This window comes from Lolium rigidum, chromosome 6 (assembly GCF_022539505.1).
Source record: "Lolium rigidum isolate FL_2022 chromosome 6, APGP_CSIRO_Lrig_0.1, whole genome shotgun sequence".
Taxonomy (NCBI): domain Eukaryota; kingdom Viridiplantae; phylum Streptophyta; class Magnoliopsida; order Poales; family Poaceae; genus Lolium; species Lolium rigidum.
Window position 1 is genome coordinate 57,416,499 of NC_061513.1, and position 6,490 is coordinate 57,422,988.

A 6,490-nucleotide genomic window follows, 5' to 3' on the forward strand; every position below is an offset into this window, starting at 1 on the left:
TAATGGACACACCCAATTAAGCGTAGCATAAGATCTCGTCATTAAGTTATTTGCTATAAGCTTTCGATACATAGTTACCTAGTCCTTATGACCATGAGATCATGTAAATCACTTATACCGGAAAGGTACTTTGATTACACCAAACACCACTCGCGTAAATGGGTGGCTATAAAGGTGGGATTAAGTATCCGGAAAGTATGAGTTGAGGCATATGGATCAATAGTGGGATTTGTCCATCCCGATGACGGATAGATATACTCCGGGCCCTCTCGGTGGAATGTCGTCTAATGTCTTGCAAGCATATGAATGAGTTCATAAGAGACCACATACCACGGTACGAGTAAAAGAGTACTTGTCAGGAGACGAGGTTGAACAAGGTATAGAGTGATACCAAAGATCAAACCTCGGACAAGTAAAATATCGCGAGACAAAGGGAATTGGTAATGTATGTGAATGGTTCATTCGATCACTAAAGTCATCGTTGAATATGTGGGAGCCATTATGGATCTCCAGATCCCGCTATTGGTTATTGGTCGGAGTGAGTACTCAACCATGTCCGCATAGTTCTCGAACCGTAGGGTGACACACTTAAAGTTGGATGTTGAAATGGTAGTTCTTGAATATGGAATGAAGTTGGAATATTTGTTCGGAGTCCCGGATGTGATCCCGGACATCACGAGGAGTCCCGGAATGGTCCGGAGAATAAGATTCATATATAGGATGTCATTTTATGTGAATAAAATGTCGCGGAAGGTTCTATGGAAGGTTCTAGAAGGTTCTAGAAAAGTCCGGAAGAAACCACCAAGGAAGGTGGAGTCCACAAGGGACTCCACCCCCCATGGCCGGCCAACCCTAGTGGGGGAGGAGTCCCAAGTGGACTCCCCCTTAGGGGCCGGCCACCCCCCCACATGGGAGGTGGGAATCCCACCTTTGGGTGGGAGTCCTAGTTGGGCTAGGATTGCCCCCTCCTATGGAAGGATTTGGTTCGGGTCTTATTCGAAGACTTGGACACCACCTCTTGGGGTTCCACCTATATAATGAGGGACAAGGGGAGGGGGCCGGCCACCTCAAACACCACCAAGGTGGCCGCACCCCTATAGTGGCCGGCGCCCCCTCTCCCCAAACCCTAGCCGCCTCGCTCCTCCACTTCCCGCACGCTTAGCGAAGCTCCGCCGGACTTCTCCACCACCACCGACACCACGCCGTCGTGCCGTCGGATTCAAGAGGAGCTACTACTTCCGCTGCCCGCCGGAACGGGGAGGTGGACGTCGTCTTCATCAACAACCGAACGTGTGACCGAGTACGGAGGTGCTGCCCGTTCGTGGCGCCGGAACCGATCGTGATCAAGATCTTCTACGCGCTTTTGCAAGCGGCAAGTGAACGTCTACCGCAGCAACAAGAGCCTCATCTTGTAGGCTTTGGAATCTCTTCAAGGGTGAGACTCGATACCCCCTCGTTGCTACCGTCTTCTAGATTGCATCTTGGCTTGGATTGCGTGTTCGCGGTAGGAAAATTTTTGTTTTCTATGCTACGTTATCCTACACTTAGGAGTTAGGATATGTCCGGAACACTTTGAGAGGTTAGTGGCAGACATGAGTGTGCTGTCAAACAATTTTCTTGGAGCATGGAGTAAACCCTATGAGGGTGTTACTTTTTTTTAACAGGGGATGGGCCTGGAGGGACCTAGAAGCTTTCATTGATCGGTGGCAAGATTACAAAGAGGACCACATGAAAAAAGGAAATTACAACCAGATCTAAACAATTTGCACTATGGAACCTAAAAGGTAAACAGAAAAAGCTATCGGGTCCAGCTCCAGCACCACCACATCCACTTGTCGCAGCACATCCAAAATCCTCACCGCCGGGAACTGTACCACTTGGGACGAGGCTCCAGAAGCCAACTGAACTAGAACAAAGGGGCCTCTGCACATTGGCATAGCAGCCTAGAGGTTGTTGATATCCACGTGTTCAATCGTTGGCCAGAAAGAACCGAAGCCAACAAAAGGGGAGGGAGCGGTCGCCTGCCAACCTTCTTGAGCGGCCGCTGATGAATAGCAGCCGTAGTTACACTCGCAGGAGAAGCTTCCAGTCTCCCCTGCTGTAGATCTGTGCGCCCACTAGCAAGAGCAAGGAGATCCCCATCTTCCCCATCTCCTTAACAAGGAGAGAGAGAGAGAGAGAGAGAGAGCTCTCAACTCTTGATTCAGTTGATCGGTTTTATTTTGCTTCTCTTTTTTCTGTGGAAAGGGTTACCGGTTACCGGTTTCTAATTTTTTCCTTCAATCTCTTCCGGTGAGTGTTGCGTTTACAGCGGTGGGTTCGGTTTGGTGTTTGACACGTTCTGTGCATACGTGTCCATTTTTCTGCGTTTCCTATAGGGCTCCGTCTAGATTTTTTTTTCATGTTTCTGATCCTTCCCATCCTCTCCTCATGTTGGGCCTTTCTGGGAAACTCGATGGAGGCTACACAGTCCGACAACGAGAGAAGGGGCGGAGGGGAAGACCATCACGCCAACCGACGGTGACGGAGGCAGGCACCGGCAGGGCGGAGGCCGCAGCGTCCACCAGCGAAGGGAGGCGGGCGGATGTGGCGGAGACCGTGGCATCCACCGATGGGGATCGAGGCGGATCCATTGGAGGGGCAGAGGCCGCGGCGTCCACCACCGGCATGGGAAGCGGCGGCGCCTCACCTTCACCTGAGAGTTCCAGCCTCCTTAGAGGCCGTGGCGATTTCTCTACCACCACCAGGCAACCCTCGTGGCCGCTTCTGGTCCCAGGGAACCCTCCAACGACATGGTTTTCTTTCCCGTCAGATGGAGAGATTGCATCGTCCCTATCTCCTACTGTCTATGGTTATGAGCTAGCTTGGTGTAAGCATATATCATAGGTCATCTGTGTTGCTTCAAGGGAAGCTGTTGTAGTTAGTTGCGTTCAAGGACACTGTTGCTTCATCTTTTATGCCTCCATGCGGTGCGCTGTACTGAAGCACTGGCCTTCTTGAAGATGGACGAACTCACGGTCCTGGATGTCGCTCTCACAGGTGGCAAGTGAAGCACTGCACCCCTGGCTGTGATGAGTAGGAACTTTACCAGGACAAGCATCTTCAGTCTAGCAGAAACTGCGTATTGTTCTGCAGACTGGTACATTGCCCTCGGGAAGCTAGATGCAGCCTGCACATCTTATTGGTTTTTCAGTGGGTTGTCTCCTATAGTTTAATTCTTATGTCTTCCTTTGTCTGCACAGCTAGGATTACTCATTTGTGAACCGACTCATTTGTTGTCAAATCTTCTTAATTCAGAGTTTACAGCCGTCTCAAGCAGAGCTCAGACAGAGGTACGCATCCGAATCCATAATTTTCATTATTCATCTCAGATCTCGTGAATGGAAGTTTGCGAAATCTTTTTAATTTCTGAAACTTGGATCTATTTCAGAAGATCTGCTATAGATGTGCATTGCTAAATGCCGAGATATGTGTTTTGAACTTATCTTGGTTGCATAGGACATCAAGAAAAAATGTTGATTATTTGGTTGAAACATATGTTGCAGAGGCTTAGGCGATTACTGCTACATTAGCTGTTGTAAGGCCCAGGCAAGTTAATGTGAGATGGGGCATTCAGCTAACAGAGAGTAGTCCAGATACCACACCCAACATGAAGGTGTTGCACTGTAAATGAGATTGCAGAAGTGCGGAGGGGATATTTTCAAGTGTACCAACTGTCGTGAAACAGCACCGTCAATTTGGTGGCCTAATTATGGGCAAAAAATATTTGACAAGTATGGTTCTCCCTCAACAGAGGGAGACATTGCGTGAGTATCTTTTTTTTATCTTTGTAGTTATGACTATGATTCAGTATTTCCTCTCTTTCCTCTTATGAGGATTTTGTAATATCTGTCGGATACACAAAGTGCAAGAATTAGTTCTTCACTAAGGACTGCTAATTATTCTCTTGACATGTTGGTCACATCAGTTATACATTCAGCACGCACTATGGCCTTTATTATCTTTTTACGTGCGTGAATATCTTTGATTGTTCTTTCCTTTTATGAATCTTTCAAGATGCTTTGCATTTGAAGTCACGCCACCATCAGGAGCGACAAGGTGTATCATGAATGGCAGATTATTTCATCTCTTCTAGGGTAACCCATTTTTTTAAATCTTTAGCATAAACTTATTTTATGCTGCGTAAAAACAATCCAACTCCATTTGCCCCTAGCACCTTGATATGTGCGTTAAGCTTCTTTGAATCTCTAATTGTTCTCCTGATCTCATATGTAGCTTCCTAACATTTCAATTACATTGACCGTGGTCAGCATAGTTTTGGAGACTATTACTCTTCTCCTTCCACCTGAAGGTAGTAAATATTAAGCCGTGAGCATACTATTTGGTCTTTATTTATTTTAAAAAAGTAAGCCAAATTAAGTACGATTTGCGTAATTTTCTTTTACCTGTTACAACATATTATTTTCCGAATGTTTCGATTGCTATGGCGAGATTTCTACAACTACAAAATCAGATTAATTGTTTCATTTTTACTATAATGCTGTTTCTCTGGCATCATGTAAATATTAGAGTTTATCTTTCTTTTCCTGCATTTAGTTCATACAGTTCACTTGCTTTTTAACTACTACTTCAGACCTAAATTTCTAATTGCCTCTTCCCTTGCCGTAGAGAAGCACTATGTGCTATAGGTTTTGGTGGAAGAGAAGGAATCTTGTGCATCAATGGACATACCTATTGGTTTTCTATAGGTGAAAAACTGGTCCATCTAAAGAGTATAACTGTTGAAAATGACAAGAAGCTGATCAACAGTGCTAGGCCAGCACAACCATCAACCAGCAACACAGAAAAAGCTCCAATGGCTTTTCAACCTGACGATGCTCCAAATACATTAGAAGACAACAGAACTTCAGGTGCCACACGAGCAAGGACGTCATAGAAAAGCCTGACTCAGATGGAGATGAGGTCAGTAGTTATTCCATTCATTTAACTCCCAGCAGCCACAATTTATGAGGCACACAATTACAACGCAAAGCATATCGACTAAAAGCTATTATTTTCATTTAACAATGTTAGCTCTGCATCTGAAAAGAAGAAGAGGAAGGCATCAGCTTCCGCATCAGCCAAGAAACAATTCAGGAAAGCGCTCTTCCCACAGAAATAAGGATCCTGCTACTTGCCCGGAAGCATGAACTTTAAACGGTGGTTAGCCCTGAACATGTGCTATTATCAGCAGGTGTGCTAATATAACTTTACTTTCTTTTATGTTCTCACCGCTGATTTTTAAGCGGTTCAGACGAACATGAAGGAGAGAAGATCGGCTAAGTGTAAATTTCGTCGACTAGGACAGATATTTGTAATATCATGGGACTCTAGACTGCTTGTGCCTTTGATGTGTAATATTTGGTACCTACTACTACCCAGCTATGTCCTAAGACCTACTACCGTGTATATCTGCATGCTTGTGCGCGGCTATTTACTGTCGTGTACTACTTAGGAAACCTGTTCCTTACAATGCTCTCATGATTCTGCACGTATAGTCGACACTTTGAATCACACGGCTTTGTATGCCACCATCCACCTCTTCTCAAAATATGTCTAAATATATCAAACCCCCTGCTATAGTATACATCAGAAACTATTGAACAACAGCCAATATTTTTTTATCTTCTATTGACAATGTACAACCCCAACTCAACCATACCACTTAAACAACAACCTCAATTCTGATGTTACTCCACGGGCGCGGCGTGCCGCCGCGCCAATGTCTCCTAGTACTTACAATGGACATACAAATCTCATGGACGGAGCCATTAAACCAAGTAACATGTACAAAATTTGTATTTGTGCAAAAATCACATGGTTCACCGAATGGGCTAGGGGTGAAAAATAGAGCTACATACTGATTATAGTGGACAAACGAGACAAATACATGTAAAAAATATGTTGTTTCTTCATGGGCTGGGAGGGCGACGGTCCATTTCGCCCCATGAAGGTCCGCTAGTGACCGACACCATCCCGAGAGAGCATCCTATATTTAATCACTGGCACACAAAACCAAAGCATACGATTTAAAAATGAAAAGAAAATGGTTCAAGTGCTTTCGAACATCCTAAATTTAACTAGTGGCACAAAAAACCAAAGTATAAGATTTAAATACCAAAATAAAATGGGTCATGTGCTTTCAAGCATTAACAGTCAAGCACATATGATATACACACAATAAACAACGGGTCTTCATTAAGAAGGACGAAGGAGGAAACATTCGGACGCGTTGTCCGCAGCCACCGTAAAGTCAGTCTAAATTTAAGCTAAAAATGTGGGTTAAATATTTCCTCCAGTTTAAATTAATTGACTCTATTTTATCTAGATACAAACCTATTTAGTCAACAAACTCATCTAAGGAAATCGTATCTACTGATAAGATAGAGTCACTTAATTTAGATCGGAGGGACTAGATAGAAATCACCACGCGGTTCGTTAGCAGTTCAGC